The following is a 23,990-nucleotide window of genomic DNA, read 5'->3' on the forward strand; positions in this document are numbered from 1 at the left end:
TCATCAGAATAAACGATATATGATGAAGCATTAGCATTGCTAAGTTTATCTAGGAATGCCGGTATTATCCATTACCGGTAGATTTTCTAGCTCAGTTATTATATTACTAAACATAGATCAACATTAACCATAGTAGAGGAATTAATAATATAATATTCCGAATAAAATAATAATATATGAATATTATATTAATATAATTTTTTTCTCAAAATTCGAGACTGGCTCGTCACAATGAGACTAACCATGGAAATCAGAATTTTGAATTTCAGACTGGAAGTGGCTCAAAAACGCAACTTTTCACGACGTGCTTACTTAGATCAGGAGAGGTGTCTGGTGCAGTCAAGCTGCTGACTCAGCAGCTTGATGACACAGCACCTGTGCAGCAGAGGTGCTTATATGCACTAAAATTCCTAAAAATTCCATAAAATTTCTGTTTGATCCCAAAAAATCGCTATTTCTTCGAGGCTAAAAGCTAGGCCATTACACATTGACTCTAGCCTACTACTAAGTTAATTAGTAGCTAGGTTAGGACTTATGGATTGATGTTGATCAAGCCATTTGACGTACTTCAAGACTAGGAGTAGATATTACGTACTTAAGGCTTTCGGAAGTAGACTTAATGAGCTTGGTTCCTCATAATTGTCAATATATGGTTTGTAGACAAGGATGATGATCTCAAATACCTATGTCTAGCCAAGAGTTCTTTTCCTTCTTTTATTAATTCTTATTATTTACTTTCTTGCTATTTGCTTTTCTTGCCAATTACAAATCAAACCCCTTTGTTCTTCATAGCTAATAATTGATCACTTCATTACAATTCCTTATGAGACGACCCGATGTTTGAATACTTCGGAAAATTTTCATTTGGGGTTTGTACTTGTGACAACCAAAATTTTGATTGGGAGGATTGTTTGTTGGTATAGAACTATACTTGCAACGAGAATTTATTTGTGAAATTCTAAAGGATATTGAATTAGTATCAAGGCCTCAGAATACAGAATAGAAGTTAACACAATGCGTGTGCGCATCTATGCGTGTATCCATTTGTATCCGCATACCGGATATGTTACGCTAAATTGAAGAAAGAAATATAGATTATAGATTAACGACCTCTCAATCGTGGGTACAGATGTATCCTTACTATACTGAAACGGCTTCCATTATCGGTGTCAAACCAATAGCGATTCATACAAGCTAAATCCTCTAATCGAAAATTTGGCCAAAGAAAAAAATGGAAATTCATTAGGTTTTTTTTTCTATCAAGATCCTTATTTTCAGCTAAAACGTTACAGCAATTATTTACTTTATTATTCTTATTGTAAAATGTTGTTTTTCTATGTGCACTATTTCTATTCTTAGAATTGAAACAAATTAGAATTCTTAATTCTCTACGACGTCTAGCGCAAAAAAAGAATTCAGGAACAAGCAAATCATAATGATTTTTTTCTTTATTTTCTGTTATTTTTTGATCTCTTGTTCTTGGAATGGATTTTGCAAAGTTCGTCTTATCAACATTGGTTTTTTCTGGATATCTTTTCTTAATTTGACGCTTACTCTTATGAAGCAATGAAAGTACTATGGTTTGATATATATAAAATTGTTCATCCTTTTCTCTAGACAGACGAATTGGTTCCACAATAAACATTGATTACCATCAATAAATCTTCACTATCAAAATGGCATCGTTGCCGTGGAATTGCAATAGTGCTATGTTATTGGCTATTATAAATATTGTGAATATGCTTGCCTTTTTCTTCTTTGTTAGTTTTTGCTAGTTCTAGGATTTGGTTTTCTTTGTTTTTTGTTAGAATTTGTTTTTGTTTTCTCTTATCACCATGAATTCTCCTCACTTTGGCTATGAGTGTGGTTCAAACTATGTTGTAGGAAATGGAAGCTTTAATGAGGAATTGCATCAAGGATTTGGAGATCAAAGGTGGGAGGAGCCTGGTGCCCAGAATTGTGATCACACTTTTCACAACTCCGGTACAACTAACCAGCAAGTGCACTGGGTCGTCCAAGTAATACCTTACCTGAATAAGGGTCGATCCCACGGAGATTGCCGACTTGAAGCAAGCTATGGTTATCCTGTAAATCTTAGTCAGGAGATTCAAATGATATGAATGATTTTGTTTATGAAAAGTAAATAACATGAAATGAATGATACTTGTGATTCAGTAATGAGGAAAAGGTTGAGGTTCCGGAGATGCTTTGTCGTCTAAATCTCTGCTTTCCTACTGTCTTCTTCTCCAAACACGCAAGGCTTCCTTCCATGGCAAGCTGTATGTTGGTGGATCACCGTTGTCAATGGCTACCATCCGTCCCCTCAGTGAAAATGGTCTAGGTACAGTTTCTGTACGGCTAATAAACTGTCGAATCTCTCATCTCGGATGAAAAATACCAGGCACAGCTACCACACGGCTAATCATCTGTCGGTTCTCACTTGTGTCGGAATAGGATCTCTCTATCCTTTTGCACACTGTCACTGCGCCCAACATTTGTGAGTTTGAAGCTCGTCATAGTCATCCCGTCCCAGATCCTACTCGGAATACCACAGACAAGGTTTAGACTTTTCGGATCTCAGGAATGCTGCCAATTGGTTCTAGCCTCTACCATGAAGGTCCTGATCTCATGGGTTTGAATGCTCTGTTGTCAGGAGATGCAAGTCAAACTCGTGGATTAGAAACCCAAGAGATACGCAGTCAAGCTGTCGCCCAATGACTACGTTGAGCTCAGATAGAACGGGAGTGGTTGTCAAGCACGCGTTCATAAATTTGAGAACGATGATGAGTGTCACAGATCATCATATTCTTTATATTGAAGTAAGAGTGAGTATCTTAGAACAGAATCAAGCGTGATCGAATAGAAAACAATAGTAATTGCATTAATCTATTGAGACACAATAGAGCTCCTCACCCCCACCTATGGGGTTAGGAGACTCATGCCGTAGAAGATACAATATGAGATGTAAAATGTCATCCCCCCCAAAACGAATCTCTAAAAGTAGTTTTTATACTAAACTAGTAACTTAGATTTACAGAAAATGAGTAACTAAGTGCAGATAGTGCAGAAATCCCCTTCTGGGGCCCACTTGGTGAGTGTTTGGGCTGAGCTTTGAAGCTTTCACGTGCATAGGCCATTCTTGGAGTTAAACACCAGCTTGGGTGCCAGTTTGGGCGTTCAACTCCAGTTTTGGTGCCAGTTCCAGCGTTTTACGCCACAAAAGGTTCTCTGGCTGGCGTTTAACGCCAGTTTGGGCCATCAAATCTCGAGCAAAGTATAGACTATTATACATTGTTGGAAAGCCCAAGATGTTAGCTTTCCAGACCAATTAAAAACGTGCCAATTGGACTTCTGTAGCTCCAGAAAAACGTGTTTGAGTGTAAGGTGGTCAGAATCTAACAGCATCTGCAGTCCTTTCTCAGTCTCTGAATCAGATTTTTGCTCAGGTCCCTCAATTTCAGCCAGAAAATACCTGAAAATATAGAAAAATACACAAACTCATAGTAAAGTCTAGAAATGTAATTATTGCATAAAAACTAATAAAAATATAATAAAAAGTAACTAAAATATACTAAAAACTACCTAAAAATAATGCCAAAAAGCGTATAAATTATCCACTCATCACAACACCAAACTTAAATTGTTGCTTGTCCCCAAGCAAACAAAAAAAAAAGATAAAAAGAAGAGAAAATACAATAAATTTCAAAATATCAATGAAGCTTAGTTCCTAGTTTAGTATGTTGATTCTTGAACACAGCTACATTATGAGTCTTGGCCGTGACCCTTAGCATATTGTTTTCCAGTATTACCACCGGATTCATAAATGCCACGGACATATAACTGGGTGAACCTTTTCAGATTGTGACTCAGCTTTGCTAGAGTCCCCAGTTAGAGGTGTCCAAAGTTCTTAAGCACACTCATTTTGCTTTGGATCACGACTTTAACCACTCAGTCTCAAGCTTTTCACTTGGACCTTCATGACACAAGCACATGGTTAGGGACAACTTGATTTAGCTACTTAGGCCAGAATTTTATTCCTTTGGACCCTCTTATCCATTAATGCTCAAAGCCTTGGATCCTTGCCTTTTAGTTTAAAGGGTTATTAGCTTTTTGCTCTTGCCTTTTGGTTTAAAGAGCTATTGGCTTTTTCTGCTTGCTTTTTCTTTTTCTTTCTTTTTCTTTATTTTTCGCCTTTTTTTTTTTGCAAGCTTTGTGTTTTTCACTACTTTTTCTTGCTTTAAGAATCAATTTTATGATTTTTCAGATTATCAATAACATTTCTCTTTTTTTATTATTCTTTCAAGAGCCAACAATTTTAACATTCATAAACTTCACTATAAAAAATATGCACTGTTCAAGCATTCATTCAGAAAACAAAAAAGTATTGCCACCACATAAAAATTATTAAACTATTTTCAAGATAGAATTCGAAATTCATGTACTTCTTTTTCTTTTTCAGAAAACATTTTTCATTTAAGAAAGGTGAAAGATTCATGGAACATTCATAGCTTTAAGACATAGACACTAAACACTAATGATCATGTAATAAAAACAAGACTTAGACAGAAAATAAACATAAAAACAGACAAATAATAATAAAAGCAAGGAATTTAAGGAGTGGGTCCACCTTAGTGACGGCGGCTACTTCTTCCTCTTGATGGTCCAATGGAGTGCTTGAGCTCCTCTAGTTTGCTCCATCCTCTTAGTGATGGGCTTTGGTGATGAATTTCTCCAACTCCCAAGGTTCGGAGGCGGAAGCAATTGCCTTCCCTTTCCTCTTTCTAGAGGATTCTCTGACTTTGGGTGCCATAAGTGGTAATGGAAAGCAAAAAGCAGAACTTTTCCACACTAAACTTAAAAGCTTTGCTTGTCCTCGAGCAAAATAAGATAGAAGGGAGTAGAAGAAGAATGAGGTAATTAATTTTGAAAAACTTGTTAATGTTAAAAAAATTAAAAGGATTTGAAAAGAATTTGAGAAGATATGTAAGTTTGGAAAAAGATATGGACAAGAATTAAAAAGAATTAAAAAAAGAATTAAAAAGAATTGAAGGAATTATTAGTTTTTGAAAATAGAAATTGAAAGATGAACATTTGAAATATTTTTTATGCAAAAAAATTATGAATTAAAACATGAAAATTGAAAAAAATCGAATTGGAAACAAAATTACCTCCCCTTTGCTGTTCTGGCGTTAAACGCCCAGAATGATAGCCTTTCTGACATTTAACGCCCATCTGGCAGCCAATTTGGGCGTTAAACATCTAATTTTTTATAATGGCTGGGTTAGTTACCTCCCAGCAAGCGCTTCTTTACTGTCTTTAGCTGGACTTTACTAAGCTTTTAATTTAGTCTTAGTTTTGAGCACTCTTGCTCAACATTGCCTTCAAGATAATGTTTGACTCTCTGTCCATTAACAATGAACTTTTTGTCAGAGTCAATATCCTGAAGCTCTACATATCCATATGGTGACACACTTGTAATCACATATGGTCCCTTCCACCGGGATTTTAATTTCCCAGGGAACAATCCGAGCCTAGAGTTAAACAGCAGAACCTTCTGTCCTAGCTCAAAGACTCTAGATGACAGCTTTCTGTCATGCCACCTTTTTGCTTTCTCCTTGTAAATTTTAGCATTTTCGAAAGCATTGAGTCAGAACTCCTCCAGCTCATTCAACTGGAGTAATCTTTTCTCTCCAGCTACCTTAGCATCAATGTTTAGGAACCTGGTTTTCCAGTAGGCCTTGTGTTCTAGTTCCACTAGCAGATGACAGGCTTTTTCATACACAAGATGGTATGGAGAGGTCCCTATAGGAGTCTTGAATGCGGTTCTGTATGCCCACAGAGCATCATCCAGACTTCTTTCCCAATTCCTTCTATGAGTATTTACAGTCCATTCCAGGATTCGTTTTAGTTCTCTATTTGAGACTTCAGCCTGCCCATTTGTCTGTGGATGATATGGAGTTGCCACTTTGTGGTTAATTCCATATCGGATAAGAGCAGAGTCAAGCTATTTATTACAGAAATGAGTGCCTCCATCACTGATCAGTACCCTAGGGACACCGAACCTGCTGAAGATATGCTTCTGGAGGAACTTCATCACTGTCTTAGTATCATTAGTGGGTGTTGCAATTGCCTCTTCCCATTTAGATACATAGTCTACTGCCATCAGAATATAAGTGTTTGAATATGATGGTGGGAAAGGCCCCATGAAGTCAATACCCCATACATCAAACAACTCAATCTCTAAGATCCCTTGCTGAGGCATGGCATAACCGTGAGGCAGATTACCAGATCTCTGGCAACTGTCACAGTTACGTACAAACTCATGGGAGTCTCTATAGAGAGTAGGCCAGTAGAAGCCACATTGGAAAACCTTTGTGGTTGTTCGCTCACCTCCGAAATGTCCTCCATATTGTGATCTATGGCAATGTCATAGGATCTTCTGTGCCTCTTTTCTAGGCATATATCTATAGATTATTCCGTCTGTACATCTCTTAAAGAGATATGGTTCATCCCACAAGTAGTACTTTACATCAGAAACCAATTTTTTTGTTTGCTACCTACTGTACTCTTTGGGTATGAATCTCATAGCTTTATAGTTTACAATATCTGCAAACAACAGTACTTCCTGAATGGCAAAGAGTTGCTCATCCGGAAAGGTTTCAGAGATCTCAATAGGAGGGAGGGACGCTCCTGCTACTGGTTCTATCCAGGACAGGTGATCAGCTACTTGGTTCTCTGTCCCTTTTCTGTCTCTTATTTCTATATCAAACTCTTGCAGAAGCAACACCCATCTTATGAGTCTGGGTTTTGAATCCTGCTTTGTGAGGAGATATTTTAGAGTAGTATGGTCAGTGTACACAATCACTTTTGATCCTACTAAATAAGATCTGAACTTGCCAATGGCATAAACCACTGCAAGCAACTCCTTTTCTGTGGTTGTGTAATTCTTCTGCGCGTCATTTAAAATACGACTAGCATAATAAATGACATGCAGAAGCTTGTCATGCCTCTGTCCCAATACAACACCAATGGTATGGTCATTGGCATCACACATTAGTTTGAATGGTAATGTCCAGTCTGGTGTAGAAATGACTGGTGCTGTGACCAGCTTAGCTTTCAGAGTCTCAAAGGCCTGCAGACACTCTGTGACAAAGACAAATGGTGTATCAGCGGCTAGCAGATTGCTCAAAGGTTTTGCAATTTTTGAAAATTTCCTTTATAAACCTCCTATAGAATTTTGCATGCCCCAGAAAGCTTCTGATTGCCTTAACATTGGCAGGTGGTGGTAATTTTTCAATTACCTCTACTTTAGCTTGATCCACCTCTATTCCCTTGTTCGAAATTCTGTGCCCAAGGACAATTCCTTCTGTCACCATAAAGTGACATTTCTCCCAGTTTAAAACCAGGTTAGTCTCTTGGCACCTTTTTAGAAAAAAGTGCTAGATGGTCAAGACAGGAGCTGAATGAGTCTCCAAATACTGAGAAGTCATCCATGAAGACTTCCAAAAATTTCCTTGCTATATCACAGAAGATAGAGAGCATGCACCTCTGAAAGGTTGCAAGTGCATTGCACATACCAAATGGCATCCTTCTGTAGGCAAATACCCCAGATGGACATGTGAATGCTGTTTTCTCTTGGTCCTGAAGATCTATTGCAATTTGGTTGTAACTTGAATAGCCATCCAAAAAGCAGTGGTATTCATGACCTGCTAGTCTCTCTAGCATCTGGTCTATGAATGGTAAAGGAAAATGATCCTTTCTGGTAGCTGTATTGAGCCTTCTATAGTCAATACACATACGCCACCCTGTAACTGTTCTTGTAGGAACCAGTTCATTCTTTTTATTATGAACCACTGTTGTGCCTCCCTTCTTGGGGACAACTTGGACAGGACTCACCCAAGGGATATCAGAAATAGGATAAATAATTCCAACCTCTAGTAACTTAGTGACCTCTTTCTACACCACCTCCTTCATGGCTGGATTCATCCACCTCTGTGGTTGAACCCCTAGCTTAGCATCATCCTCCAATAGGATCTTGTGCATGTATCTGGCTGAGCTAATGCCCTTAAGATCACTTATGAACCGCCCAAGAGTTGTCTTGTGTGTCCTTAGCACCTAAATTAGTGCTTTCTCTTCCTGTGGCTCTAAAGTAGAGCTTATGATTACTGGGAAAGTATCATCTTCTCCCAAAAATGCATATTTCAGGGATGGTGGTAGTGGTTTGAGCTCGGGTTTAGGAGGCTTCTCCTCTTCCTGAGGAGTCTTCAGAGGTTCTTCTGTTTTCTCTGGTTCCTCCAGATCAAGCTGAACATCTTTAAAAATGTCCTCTAGCTCTGATTCGAGACTCTCAGTCATATTGACCTCTTCCACCAGGGAGTCAATAATATCAACGCTCATACAGTCTTTTGATGTGTCTGGATGCTGCATAGCTTTGACAGCATTTAACTTAAACTCATCCTTATTGACTCTCAGGGTCACCTCCCCTTTTTGGACATCAATGAGGGTTCGTCTAGTCGCTAGGAAAGGTCTTCCTAGAATGAGAGTTGCACTCTTGTGCTCCTTCATTTCCAGCACCACAAACTCAGTGGAAAAGGCAAATGGCCCAACCTTGACAATCATGTCCTCAATTACACCTAATGGAATTTTAATGGAGCCATCAGCAAGTTGGAGGCATATCCGGGTTAGTTTGACTTCATCAGTCAAACCAAGCTTTTTTGATAGTGGATGCAGATATCAGGTTGACACTTGCCCCAAGATCACATAGAGCTGTCTTGGTACAAGCATCCTCTAATGTGCATGGTATCATAAAGCTTCCGGGATCTTTAAGCTTCTCTGGTAAGCTTTTTAAAATGACTGCACTACATTCTTTAGTAAGAAAAATTTTTTCAGTCTCTCTCCAATCCTTCTTATGACTTAAGATCTCTTTCATGAACTTAGCATAAGAGGGTATTTGCTCAAGTGCCTCTGCAAATGGAATCTCTATTTCAAGAGTCCTGAGATAGTTTGCAAAGTGGGCAAATTATTTATCCTATTCTGCTTGACAGAGTTTCTGTGGATAAGGCATATTGGCTTTATATTCTTCAACCTTAGTGGCTGCAGGTTTATTTCCTACAGAAGTGGTTGGAGAAGCCTGCTTAAGGGGGTTGTTATCAGCACTTGCAGGTGTCTGATCCCTCATTGGCGTTTGAACGCGAGAATTGGGTGCTGTATGGGTGTTCAACGCCAGATTGCCACTCTTTTCTGGCATTTGAACGCCAAAATTGGCCATCCACTAGGCGTTCAACGCCAACTTCTCACCCTTTTCTGGCGTTTGAACGCCAGAATCATTCCTCTCTGGGCTCTTGCTGTCCTCAAACGGATTTTGGACAGTGGTTTGGTCATCCTCTATCAGTTGTTCCTTTCTTGGCTTTTACTGCTTTGAGTTGAGACATTCAATGTCTTCCCGCTCCTCAAATGAATAGCTTGGCATTCTTTTGTTATCTGTTTAGATAACTGCTGCCTTGTCTGATTCAATTGTTCCTCCATATTCTTGTTAGCATCTTTGGTTTCTTGTAGCATCTCTTTAAATTTTTCTAACTATTTTGTTACAGAAAATAGTTGTTGATTGAGTTCAGAAATTTGTTCTAGAGGACTAAGTTCAGTGGATGCTGCCTCAGCTTCTTCTTTCATGGAGGTCTCACCACTTGAGTACAGGTGCTGATTACTGGCAACTATATCAATGAGCTCTTGAGCCTCTTCAATTATCTTTTTCATATGTATATATCCACCAGCAGAGTAGTTTAGAGACATCTGGGCCTTTTCTGTAAGCCCATAGTAAAGGATGTCTAATTGCACCCATTTTGAAAATATTTCAGAGGAGAATTTCCTTAGCATCTCTCTGTACCTCCCCCAGGCATTATAAAGAGATTCATTATCCTCTTGTTTAAAGCCTTGGATGTCCAGCCTTAGCTGTGTCATCATTTTTGGAGGGAAATATTGATTCAGGAATTTGTTTGACAACTGTTTCCATGTTCTTATGCTGGCTTTGGGTTGGTTGTTTAACCACCTCTTAGCTTGGTCTTTTACAGCAAATGGAAATAGAAATAATATGTAGACATCCTGATCTACTTCCTTATCATGTACTGTGTCATCAATCTGTAAGAACTATGCCAGAAACTCAGTAGGTTCTTCCTGTGGAAAACTGGAATACTAGCAATTTTGCTGCACCATGATAAACGAGCTGAGGATTTAACTTAAAATTGCTGGCTCTGGTGGGGGGTATATAGATACTACTCCCATATGAAGCAGTAGTGGGGTTAGCATATAATGCATGGAAAACTTGTCTCGCAACAAATTTCCTTCGGCAAGTGTACCAAATTTGTCGTCAAGTAAAAACTCACAATAGAGTGAGGTCGAATCCCACAAGGATTGATTGATCAAGAAACTTTAATTAGAGGAATATTCTAGTTGAGCGAATCCAAGATTTGAGTTTAGAATTGCAGAAAATAAAATGGCGGGAAGGTAAATGACAGAAAAAGTAAATGCTAAAATTAAAGAACTGAAAGTAAATGACTGAAGTAAATTGCAGAATTGTAAATGGGAATGGGGGAATTTCTCATAAAAGTAAGTGACAGAAAATAAAGAGAATGGGTAAGATCAGAAATGGGGAGTTCATTGGGCTCAGGAGATGTTGCATTCTCCGGATCAATTTCATTTTCATCTCTTCCTTAATCAATGCACTCATTGATCTCCTTGGCAATCTTAAGTGATTGAATTACAATTTCTTGTAATTCAATCTCTCAAATCTTGATCAATAGCCAATTCCTTGGTCAATTGCTCATGAGAAGAGATGAAGTATGGTCACTGATTATACCACATGCATTTCCCAAATCAAGTGTTGAGAGGATTATAGTCACATATCCATCCAAACCCAATTTGGTCCAGCATGAGAAAGCCTTTCTAGCTTGATCTCTTCATTCCTCTTTCAAGGTTCAGAAGAGATCCAAGTATGAATAGCTTCTTTTCCAAGATAACTATCCAATTGGATGAAGATCGAAAGCTTTCAAGTAAAATCAAGAGAAAAGATAGAAGAAGAATAATGAAAACTAGTATTGATCCATCAAATTACAACAGAGCTCCCTAACCCAATGAAAGGGGTTTAGTTGTTCATAGCTCTGGAAAATGAAAACAAAGATGGAGAATACATAATGAAACTAGAAGTGCAGAGAAAGTAAATACAGAGAGTAATTCTATGCCCAGAGGCTCCCTATATTTTTCCAACTCCCGATTAATTCAAAGCTACTCCTATATATACTACTCTTCTACTCTTCTAGTTGGTTCTTCAAGTCTTGGGTCTAGGCCTTTGGATCTTGAGTTTGAAGCAGTTATCTTCTTCATTGGGCTTGGCTTTACTTGCAGAGAGAAATTGTGAAGTGGGCAGAGACTTTTGCTCAGAACGTTAGTGGTGTTAACGTTCAGTGAAAATATGGGTTCGAGAACGTTAGTGACATTCAACTTTTTCACTAACGTTCCTTACCCAAGTAAGAGCCACGTTAACCTCAACGTTAGTGGCACAAACGTTGCCACTAACGTTGCCTCTTTGTCCTTCGTGCACGTTATTGGGACTCAACTTTCCCAATAACGTTGAGAAGCCTCCCCCTTCCCAACGTTAGAGTCCACGTTAACTTAGTTAACGTGGCTCTTTTAACGTAGGCTTGCCAACCTTCGAGAACGTTAGTGACACTTAACATTGTCATTAACGTTCCAATGTGCCCCTTAGCTCCCACGTTAGAGTCCACGTTAACTAGGTTAACGTGGCTTCTAACGTCGCTTATGCTAGCCATCTCCAACGTTAGTGACAAAGTTGAGTGTCACTAACGTTGGTTCAACATTCCCTTATCCACGTTAGCTTCCACGTTAACTAAGTTAACGTGGGAGTTAACGTGGCTCATGGTGGCATGTGTGGGCTCCTTCCAACGTTAGTGACAATGTTGGGTGTCACTAACGTTGGTGTCACCTCCCTTCCTCACGTTAGCTTCCACGTTAACTAGGTTAACGTGGGAGTTAACGTGGCCTAGAGTGACTTGGCCAACGTTAGTGGTAATGTTGAATGTCACTAACGTTGGCTTCCCCCCTTTCTTCTTAACGTTAGAGGTCACGTTAACTAAGTTAACGTGGACTCTAACGTGGCCACTTATAGCTTGGTCCAACGTTAGTGATAATGTTAAGTGTCACTAACGTTGGCTCCATTTCCTTTCTTCCACGTTAGAGTTCACGTTAACTTAGTTAACGTGACTCTTAACGTGGGCAATGATGGCTTCGAGAGCGTTATTGGCAATCACTTTTCTCATTAACTTTGCAAGTTACTCCCATTCCACGTTAGTGTAACTAACGTAGCCACTAATGTGGTTCTTCTTTGCTTCCTTTGTCCTGAAATCAAGCAATAAAGTACATCAAAGTTCTAGTCCAAGTCATGGGAAATGCAACATCAAATTTGTCCTTAAATTCATGCAAAATCCTCATGAAATCATGTAAAGTGCACAATGTATGCTTGAATCAAGATGTAAGTGAATATCTACCCAAAACTAGCTTATTTCCTAAGAAAATGCATGAAACTACCCTAAAAACAATAAAGAAAAGGTCAGTGAAACTGGCCAAAATGCCCTGGCATCAGCATATGATCCCAGAGTCCTTCTGGACTGTTCATTTCCACTTAGGTCCATGATGGAGAAAGGGAGATGATGTGGATTGTAAATAAAAAAAAATTCTCTTTTTTGTGAAATTAAAGAAATTAAAATAAAGTAAATAAAAAAATTTGATGCAAGTTTCAGAAATTAAGAAAAGAAAAAGAGATAAAAGAAAATAGAAAACTAAATTAATTAATTAATTAAAAAGATTTGAAAATTTTTGGTGTGGATTTTCGAAAAAAAATGAGGAGAGAGAAAGTGGTTAGGAAGTTTTGAAAAAGATATGTCTTAAAATTTAAGATACTTGAAAATTAATACTTGTAAGAAAATAAATAAAAGAAAAGATTAGAAAAAGATATGATTTTAAAATTTTAAAGATTGAAACTTTCTTAACAGGAAAACACCCAACTTAAAATTTTTCAATCAGAATAATAAAATATGACAAGCAATTCGAAAATTATAAAAAAAGAAAAAGATTTTGAAAAAACAAAATTATAAGAGATTTTCGAAAAATATAAAAATAAAATTGAAAAAGAATTTGTTTTGAAAAAGATTTAAAAAGATAAATTTTTAAAATGACACCAAACTTAGAATTTTTAGATCAAGACAAAGAAAACAAACAAGAAAACTTTGAATGTCAAGATGAACACCAAGAAGACTTTGAAGATCAAGATGAACACCATGAACAAATTTTGAAAATTTTTAAGGAAATAAGGACACAAAAAACACCAAACTTAAAAATTTTTATACTTTGGACACTAATAATTCGAAAATGTATAAGATAAACAACAAAAGACACCAAACAAGAAAATTTAAAGATCAAAGAAGGAAAATTATCAAGAACAATTTGAAGATCAAGAAAGAACTAAAAACATGTAACTAAAAATATGAAGAAAAATAAAAACATGCAATTCGAAAAATTGAAGGAAAATAAAAACATGTAATTGACACCAAACTTAAAACATGAAACTAAACTCAAACAGAAGACTCAACTGTTAGTTTATTGGTTTTTATCTATTTATTAAAAATTCTCGAAAAAATCTAGAAAAAGAAAACAAGAATTTTAAAATTTTAACAAAAACAGTAATAAAAGACTCAAAGGAAAATTAAAGATTAATAAAAAAATAAGATTTTTGAAAAGAAAATAAAAGACTCAAATTTAGTGACTCTAAACAAAAAAGATAAATTTTTTCTAATCTAAGCAACAAGATGAACCATGAGTTGTCCAAACTCGAACAATCCCCAGCAACGGCGCCAAAAACTTGGTGCACGGAATTGTGATCACACTTTTCACAACTCCGGTACAACTAACCAGTAAGTGCACTGGGTCGTCCAGGTAATACCTTACGTGAGTAAGGATCGATCCCACGGAGATTGCCAGCTTGAAGCAAGCTATGGTTATCCTGTAAATCTTAGTCAGGAGATTCAAATGATATGAATGATTTTGTTTATGAAAAGTAAATAACATGAAATGAATGATACTTGTGATTCAGTAATAAGGAACAGGTTGAGGTTCCGGAGATGCTCTATCATCTGAATCTCTGCTTTCCTACTGTCTTCTTCTCCAAACACGCATGGCTTCCTTCCATGGCAAGCTGTATGTTGGTGGATCACCGTTGTCAATGGCTACAATCCGTCCTCTCAGTAAAAATGATCCAGGTACGGTTTCTGTATGGCTAATCAACTATCGGATCTCTCGTCTCGGATGAAAAATACCAGGCACAGCTACCGCACGGCTAATCATCTATTGGTTCTCACTTGTGTCGGAATAGGATCTCTCTATCCTTTTGTACACTGTCACTGCGCCCAACATTCGTGAGTTTGAAGCTCGTCACAGTTATCCCGTCCCAGATCCTACTCAAAATACCACAGACAAGGTTTAGACTTTTCAGATATTAGGAATGCTTCCAATTGGTTCTAGCCTCTACCACGAAGGTTCTGATCTCATGGGTTTGAATGCTCTGTTGTCAGGAGATGCAAGTCAAACTCGTGGATTAGAAACCCAAGAGATACGCACTCAAGCTGTCGCCCAATGACTACGTTGAGCTCAGATAGAACAGGAGTGGTTGTCAAACACGCATTCATAAATTTGAGAATGATGATGAGTATCACGGATCATCATATTCTTTATATTGAAGTACGAGTGAGCATCTTAGAACAGAATCAAGCGTGATCAAATAGAAAACAATAGTAATTGCATTAATCCATTGAGACACAGCAAAGCTCCTCACCCCCACCTATGGGGTTTAGAGACTCATGCCGTAGAAGATACAATATGAGATGTAAAATGTCATCCCCCGCAAAATGAATCTCTAAAAGTAGTTTTTATACTAAACTAGTGACTTAGGTTTACAGAAAATGAGTAACTAAGTGCAGATAGTGCAGAAATCCACTTCAGGGGCCCACTTGGTGAGTGTTTGGGCTGAGCTTTGTAGCTTTCACGTGCATAGGCCATTCTTGGAGTTAAACGCCAGCTTGGGTGCCAGTTTGGGCGTTCAACTCCAGTTTTAGTGCCAGTTCCGGCGTTTTACGCCAGAAAAGGTTCTCTAGCTGGCATTTAACGCCAGTTTGGGCCATCAAATCTCGGGCAAGGTATTGACTATTATACATTGCTGGAAAGCCCAAGATGTTATCTTTCCAGCCCAATTAAAAACGCGCCAATTGGACTTCTGTAGCTCCAGAAAAACGCGTTTGAGTGTAAGGAGGTCAGAATCCAACAGCATCTGCAGTCCTTTCTCAGCCTCTGGATCAGATTTTTGCTCAGGTCCCTCAATTTCAGCCAGAAAATACGTGAAATTACAGAAAAATACACAAACTCATAGTAAATTCCAGAAATGTGATTTTTGCATAAAAACTAATAAAAATATAATAAAAAGTAACTAAAATATACTAAAAACTACCTAAAAACAATGCCAAAAAGCGTATAAATTATCCGCTCATCAGAGCCCCAAGCTTATGGACAACCTTCTTGGCAACAACCTCCTTTCGAATAAAGTTTGACTAGAGTACTTCGGGATATGACTACTCTCCTCAAGGACCAATAGGCATTTTATTCCATCCAAGCCATTCAAGCGTCACCCCAACATGACTACCCTCCGGATTCTTATGGGTATAATCCTAATCCTAATGCATACCAATCCAATGTATGTGATGACCCTTATTGTGATTGTCAACCACAACCACCACATACATATGACCCCTTCCCTCAATGTGGTTTTGAACCACCTTACTCACAAGCCCCTTACCACCGAGCACCTCCATATGACCCTAATCCTTATCCACCATACCAACCACCTTTTGAGCCATATGAACCATATGTGGAACCACAAAAATTCCAACACAATTAATCCCAAGAACCACCTCCATATACACCATCTCCATACCCTTACCAAGAAGAACCATCATCCAATTATGAATCCTTTTCCCCAAATAATGAACCCTCTTTTCCACCACCGCTCCCTAATGACCCCCTCATGCTAGAATTAAGAGATCCTGATTCTCATATCCAAAGGCAACAAGAGGGGATGGAAAAGGATTTTAAGGAGATAGAAGCCAAGATTGCTATTGTGGCGGAAGCCGTTAGTAACATGTACTCATCCTACCTAAGCTCACACGATCAAGGCACTCCCATTGTTGATTGTGGAGAAGCAATTGGTGCACGAAATTGCGATCATCAACAATGGTGCCAAAGACTTGGTGCTCTCAAACGTGAATCACACTTTGTCACAACTTCGCACAACTAACCAGTAAGTGCACTGGGTTGTCCAAGTAATAAACCTTACGTGAGTAAGGGTCGATCCCACGGAGATTGTCGGCCTGAAGCAAGCTATGGTCACCTTGTAAATCTCAGTCAGGCGGATTCAAATATTTATAGTGAATTGATAATAAAAATATAATTAAAATATAAACTAGGATAGAGATACTTATGTAATTCATTGGTGAGAATTTCAGATAAGCGTATAGAGATGCTTTCGTTCCTCCTGAACCTCTGCTTTCCTGTTGTCTTCATCCAATCATTCCTACTTCTTTCCATGGCAAGCTGTATGTTGGGCATCACCGTTGTCAATAGCTACATCCCGTCCTCTCTGTGAAAATGGTCCAATGCGCTATCACTACATGGCTAATCATCTGTCGGTTCTCGACCATACTGGAACAGGATTTACTATCCTTTTGCGTCTGTCACTACGCCCAGCACTCGCGAGTTTGAAGCTCGTCACAGTCATCCCTTCTCAGATCCTACTCAGAATACCACAGACAAGGTTTAGACTTTTCGGATCTCAGGAATGGCCATCCATGGGTTCTAACTTATACCACGAAGACTCTAATATCTCGGACTCGGTCCCCTGTATTAGATATCTAAGAGATACCCATTCTATCTCTTCTTCATGTAGAACGGAAGTGGTTGTCAGGCACACGTTCATAGGTGAGAATGGTGATGAGCGTCACATAATCATCACATTCATCATGTTCTTGGGTGCGAATGAATATTTTAGAATAGGAATAAGCTTGAATTAAATAGAAAAACAATAGTACTTTGCATTAACTCATAAGGAACAGCAGAGCTCCACACCTTAATCTATGGTGTGTAGAAACTCTACTGTTGAAAATACATAAGTGATGAAGGTTCAGGCATGGCTGAATGGCCAGCCCCCATAAAGGTCTAAGATAGCATAAAACTGATCAAAGATGATCCGAAGATGTAAATACAATAGTAAAAAGTCCTATTTATACTAAACTAGTTACTAGGGTTTACAGAAATGAGTAAATGATGCAGAAATCCACTTTTTGGGGCCCACTTGGTGTGTGCTTGCACTGAGCATTGAGCTTTACACGTGTAGAGGCTTCTCTTGGAGTTGAACGCCAGTTTGTAACTTGTTTATGGCGTTTAACTCCAGAATGCAACATGGAACTGGCGTTGAACGCCAGTTTGCGTCATCTAAACTCGAGCAAAGTATGGATTATTATATATTGCTGGAAAGCCCTAGATGTCTACTTTCCAACTCAATTGAGAGCGTGCCATTTGATGTTCTGTAGCTCCAAAAAATCCACTTTGAGTGCAGGGAGGTCAAAATCTAACAGCATCTGCAGTCCTTCTTCAACCTTTGAATTTGATTTTTGCTCAAGTCCGTCAATTTCAGTCAGAAATTACCTAAAATCACAGAAAAATATACAAACTCATAGTAAAGTACAGAAATGTGATTTTTATTTAAAAACTAATGAAAATATACTAAAAACTAACTAAATCATACTAAAAACTATGTAAAAATAATGCCAAAAAGCGTATAAATTATCCGCTCATCACAACACCAAACTTAAATTGTTGCTTGTCCCCACGCAACTGAAAATCAAATAGGATAAAAAGAAGAGAATATACTATAAATTTCAAAATATCAATGAAACTTAGCTCCAATCAGATGAGCGGGACTAGTAGCTTTTTGCCTCTTGAATAGTTTTGGCATCTCACTTTATCCCTTGAAGTTCAGAATGATTGGCATCTATAGGAACTTAGAATTCAGATAGTATTATTGATTCTCCTAGTTCAGTATGTTGATTCTTGAACACAGCTACTTTATAAGTCTTGGCCATGGACCTAAGCACTTTGTTTTCCAGTATTACCACCGGATACATAAATGCCACAGACACATAACTGGGTGAACCTTTTCAGATTGTGACTCAGCTTTGCTAAAGTCCCCAATTAGAGGTGTCTAGGGTTCTTAAGCACACTCTTTTTTTGCTTTGGACCTTGACTTTAACCGCTCAGTCTCAAGTTTTTACTTGACACCTTCACGCTACAAGCACGTAGTTAGGGACAGCTTGGTTTAGCCGCTTAGGCCAGGATTTTATTCCTTTAGGCCCTCCTATCCACTGATGCTCAAAGCCTTGGATCATTTTTATTACCCTTGCCTTTTGGTTTTAAGGGCTATTGGCTTTTTCTGCTTGCTTTTTCTTTTTCTTTCTCTTTTTTTTCGCCATTTTTCTTTCTCTTTTTTTTTCTGCAAGCTTTGTATTCACTGCTTTTTCTTGCTTCAAGAATCAATTTTATGATTTTTCAGATCATCAAATAACATTTCTCCTTTTTCATCATTCTTTCAAGAGCCAACATATTTAACATTCATAAACTACAATTTCAAAAGACATATGCACTGTTCAAGCATTCATTCAGAAAACAAAAAGTATTGTCACCACATCAAAATAATTAAACTAGTTTCAAGGATGAATTCGAAACCATGTACTTCTTGTTCTTTTGTAATTAAAACATTTTTCATTTAAGAAAGGTGATGGATTCATAGGACATTCACAACTTTAAGTCATAGACACTTAGACACTAGTGATCATTGAAGACACAAACATAAATAAAACATAAAGCTCAAAAATAAAAAAACAGTAAAATAAATAGACAAGGAGATTAAAGAATGAGTCTTCCTTAGTGAGGGTGGCGTCTTCCTCTTCTTGATGAACCAATGGTGCTTTTGAGCTCCTCTATGTCTCTTCCTTGCATTTGTTGCTACTCCCTCATAGCTCTTTGATCTTCTCTAATCTCATGAAGAATGATGGAGTGCTCTTGGTGTTCCACCCTTAGTTGTCCCATGTTGGAACTTAATTTTCCTAGGGAGGTGTTGATTTGCTCCCAATAGTTTTGTGGAGGGAAGTGCATCCCTTGAGGTATCTCAGGGATTTCATGGTGAGGAATTCCTCATGCTCTTGTTGAGATCCATGCTCTCTTGTTTGCCCCATCCTTTTCTTAGTGATGGGCTTGTCCTCTTCAATGAGGATGTCTCTGGCCTTAGGTGCCATAAATGGTTATGAAAAAAAAGCAATGCTTTTACCACACCAAACTTAGAAGGTTTGCTCGTCCCCGAGCAAAAGAAGAAAGAAGTGAGTAGAAGAAGAAGAAAATGGAGTAGATGGAGGTGTGTTAATGGTTCGGTCAAGGGGGTTTTAGGTGGTTATGATGTGTGAAAAGGAAGGAGTGATGGTTTGAATTTGAGTAGGTGGGTGTAGGTGGGTTGTATGATGGTTTTGGAGGAGTAATGGAGGTTGTTTGTGAAAGAGAGTTATGAAAAGGTGTGAAGAGGAGAGAAGAAGAAGTGGGGATCCTGTGGGGTCCACAGATCCTGTAGGGCTAAGGACTTAACATCCCTGCTCCAATTAGGCGTGCAAAACACCCTTGCTGTGCAATCCTGGCGTTTAACGCCAGACTGCTGCTTGTTTCTGGCGTTAAACGCCAAAATGTAGCCTGTTTCTGGCGTTTAACGCCAGGTAGATGCTTGTTTCTGGCGTTAAACGCCAGCTTGGTTCTTGTTTTTGGCGTTAAACGCCAGACAGATGCTTGTTTCTGGCGTTTAAACGCCAGAATGCTCCTCCTCTAGGGTGTACTATTTTTAATGCTATTTTTCATTCTGTTTTTGATTTTTCAGTAGTTTTTGTGACTCCACATGATCATTAACCTAATAAAACACAAAATAAAAATAAAATAGAATAAATTAAATAACATTGGGTTGTCTCCTAACAAGCGCTTCTTTAATGTCAGTAGCTTGACAGTGAGCTCTCATGGAGCCTCACAGATGTTCAGAGCATTGTTGGGACTTCCAACACCAAACTTAGAGTTTGAATGTGGGGGTTCAACACCAAACTTAGAGTTTGGTTGTGGCCTCCCAACACCAAACTTAGAGTTTGATTGTGGGGGCTTTGGTTGACTCTCCAGTGAGAGAAGCTTTTTATGCTTCCTCTCCATGGTTACAGAAGGAGATCCTTGAGTTTTAAACACAAGGTTGTCCTTATTCAATTGAAGGATCAATTCTCCTCTGTCCACATCAATTACAACTCTTGCTGTGGCTAAGAAGGGTCTTCCAAGGATGATGGATTCATCCTCATCCTTCTCAGTGTCTAGGATTATGAAATCAGCAGGGATGTAAAGGCCTTCAACCTTTACTAACACATCCTCTACTTGTCCATAAGCCTGTTTTCTTGAGTTGTCTGCCATCTCCAATGAGATTCTGGCAGCTTGCACCTCAAAGATCCCAAGTTTCTCCATTACAGAAAGTGGCATTAAGTTTATTCCTGACCCCATGTCACACAGAGCCTTCTCAAAGTTCATGGTGCCTATGGTACAGGGTATTAGGAATTTGCCAGGATCCTATTTCTTTTGAGGTAATGTCTTTCTATCCAATGCATTCAGTTCATTGGTGAGCAAGGGAGGTTCATCTTCCCAAGTCTCATTACCAAATAATTTGGCATTTAGCTTCATGATTGCACGAAGGTACTTAGCAACTTACTCTTCAGTAATGTCTTCATTCTCTTCAGAAGAAAAATACTCATCAGAGCTCATGAAGGGCAGAAGGAGGTTCAATGGAATCTCTATGGTCTCTAGATGAGCCTCAGATTCCTTTGGTTCCTCAAAGGGAAACTCCTTATTGGTCACTGAATGTCCCAGAAGGTCTTCCTCACTAGGATTCACGTCCTCCTCCTGCCTTGTAGGTTCGGCCATGATGGTCAAGTCAATCGCCTTGCACTCTCTCTTTGGATTTTCTTCTGTATTGCTTGGAAAAGTACTAAGAGGAGTTTCAGTGACCCTTTTACTCAGCTGTCCCACTTGTGCCTCCAAATTTATAATGGAGGACCTTGTTTCATTCATGAAACTCACAGTGGCCTTAGATAGATCAGAGACTATATTTGCTAAGCTAGATGGGTTCTGCTCAGAATTCTTTGTCTATTGCTGAGTGGATGATGGAAAAGGTTTGCTATTGCTAAACCTATTTCTTCCACCATTATTAAAGCCTTTTTAAGGTTTTTGTTGATCCTTCCATGAGAAATTTGGATGATTTCTCCATGAGGGATTATAGGTGTTTCCATAGGGTTCACCCATGTGATTTACCTCTGCTATTGCAGGGTTCTTAGGATCATAAGCTTCTTCTTCAGAAGATGCCTCTTTAGTACTATTGGATGATTCCTTCAATCCATTCAAACTCTGAGAGATCATATTGACTTGCTGAGTCAATATTTTGTTCTGAGCCAATATGGCATTCAGAGTATCAATTTCAAGAACTCCCTTCCTTTGAGGCGTCCCATTACTTACAGGATTCTTCTCAGAAGTGTACATGAACTGGTTATTAGCAACCATGTCAATCAGTTCCTGAGCTTCTGCAGGCATTTTCTTTAGGTGAATGGATCCACCTGCAGAATGGTCCAGTGACATCTTTGATAGCTCAGACAGACCATCATAGAATATATCCAGGATGGTCCATTCTGAAAGCATGTCAGAAGGACACTTTTTGGTCAGTTCCTTGTATATCTCCCAAGCTTCATAGAGGGATTCACCTTCTTTCTGTTTGAAGGTTTGAACATCCACTCTAAGCTTGCTAAGCTTTTGAGGAGGAAAGAACTTGGCTAAGAAAGCCGTGACCAGCTTATCCCAAGAGTTCAGGCTATCTTTAGGTTGAGTATCCAACCATATTCTAGCTCTGTCTCTTACAGCAAATGGGAAAAGCATAAGCCTGTAGACCTTGGGATTAGCCCCATTGGTCTTAACAGTGTCACAGATCTGCAAGAATTCAGTTAAGAACTGAAAAGGATCTTCTGATGGAAGTCCATAAAACTTGCAGTTCTGTTGCATCAGAGAAACTAATTAAGGTTTCAGCTCAAAAGTTGTTTGCTCCAATGGCAGGGATTGAGATGCTTCTTCCATGTAAATTGGAATTTGGTGCAGTAAAGTCACCAAGCATCTTCCTTGCATTGTTATTATTTTCGGCCATGTCTCCTTCTTTTTCGAAAATTTCTATCAGATTTTCTCAAGAGAGTTGTGCTTTAGCTTCCCTTAGCTTCCTCTTTAGAGTCCTTTCAGGTTCAGGATCAGCTTCAACAAGAATGTTCTTATCCTTGTTCCTGCTCATATGAAAAAGAAGAGAATAGAAAATATGGAATCCTCTATGTCACAGTATAGAGATTCCTTATGTAAGTATAAGAAGAGAATAATGGAGGAAGGAAAAGATAAGAATCCAAACACAAGGGAGAGGAATGAGTTCGAATTCTTAGGTGAAAGGGGGTGTTAGTAGATGAATAAATAAACAGAAGGGGATGGGAGATGAGAGAATTCGAAAATTAAATAAATTAAATTTAAAAAAAATTTGTTTTAAATTAAATTTAAAGTTAGAATTCGAAAATACAAAAAAGAAAAATGAAATTAAATTAAAGTAAAAATTAAAACAATTAGTTTATAAAAAAGGACTTTTGAAAAAGAGGGAAGGGATTTTCGAAAAGTAGAAAGAAAGGGTTAGTTAGGTAGTTTTGAAAAACATATGAATCAAACAAAAAGATAAGATTAATTGAAAAAGATTTGAAAATCAATTTTGAAAAGATAAGAAGCTAGAAAATAAGTTAGAAAAGATTTTGAAATTAATTTTGAAAAAGATGTGATTGAAACTTATTTTGAAAAAGATTTGAAAAAGAACTTTAAAAAGATTTGATTTTGAAAATCAAAGTTGATTACTTGACTAACAAGAAACAAAAAGATATGATTTTGAAATTTAAAGATTGGACCTTTCTTACTAGGCAAGTAACAAACTTAAAATTTTTGAATCAATCACATTAATTGTTAGCATTAATTTTGAAAATATGAAATAGAAATAAGAAAAAGATTTTGAAAATAAATTTTGAAAATTTTGAAAATTATGAAAGAAAAAGTGAAAAAGATTTGATTTCTGAAAAAGATTTGAAAGAGATAGAATTTTTTAATTGAAAATTTGATTTGACTCATAAGAAACAACTAGATTTTTAAAACTTTTGACTAAATCAAATCAAATTTTTGAAAATTTATTAGAGAAAAAGGAAAAGATATTTTTTTGATTTTTGAATTTTTATTGAAGAAAGAGAAAAACATGAAAAAGACTTAAATCATGAAAGTTTTGGATCAAAATAAATGATGCATGCAAGAACATCTTGAATGTCAAGATGAACACCAAGAACACTTTGAAGATCAAGATGAACATCAAGACTTATTTTTGAAAATTTTTAAGAAAAGAAAAACATGCAAGACACCAAACTTAAAAATTTTTCATGTATGGACACTAACAAATTGAAAATGCATATGAAAAACAAGAAAAGACACAAAACAAGAAAATATGAAGATCAAACAAGAAGACTTACCAAGAACAACTTGAAGATCATGAAGAATGCAATGCATGAATTTTCGAAAAATGAAAGAAAGAGATAAACATGCAATTGACACCAAACTTAAAAACTGACACAAGACTTAAACAAGAAACATCAAATTATTTTTTTGATTTTATGATTTTATTAAAAATTTTTTGGTATTTTTCGAAAATCATT

General features: G+C 37.7%; 1 non-coding gene across 1 annotated transcript; it reads left to right on the plus strand.

Annotated features, from left to right (window-relative positions):
* Positions 1 to 21,915: 21,915 nt before the first annotated feature.
* LOC112788710 (small nucleolar RNA R71) lies at positions 21,916 to 22,023 on the plus strand. The gene has a single exon (XR_003196064.1). It is a non-coding gene; the product is annotated as a small nucleolar RNA R71 (small nucleolar RNA).
* The last annotated feature ends 1,967 nt before the right edge of the window (positions 22,024 to 23,990 follow it).

This window comes from Arachis hypogaea, chromosome 20 (assembly GCF_003086295.3).
Source record: "Arachis hypogaea cultivar Tifrunner chromosome 20, arahy.Tifrunner.gnm2.J5K5, whole genome shotgun sequence".
Lineage (NCBI taxonomy): Eukaryota > Viridiplantae > Streptophyta > Magnoliopsida > Fabales > Fabaceae > Arachis > Arachis hypogaea.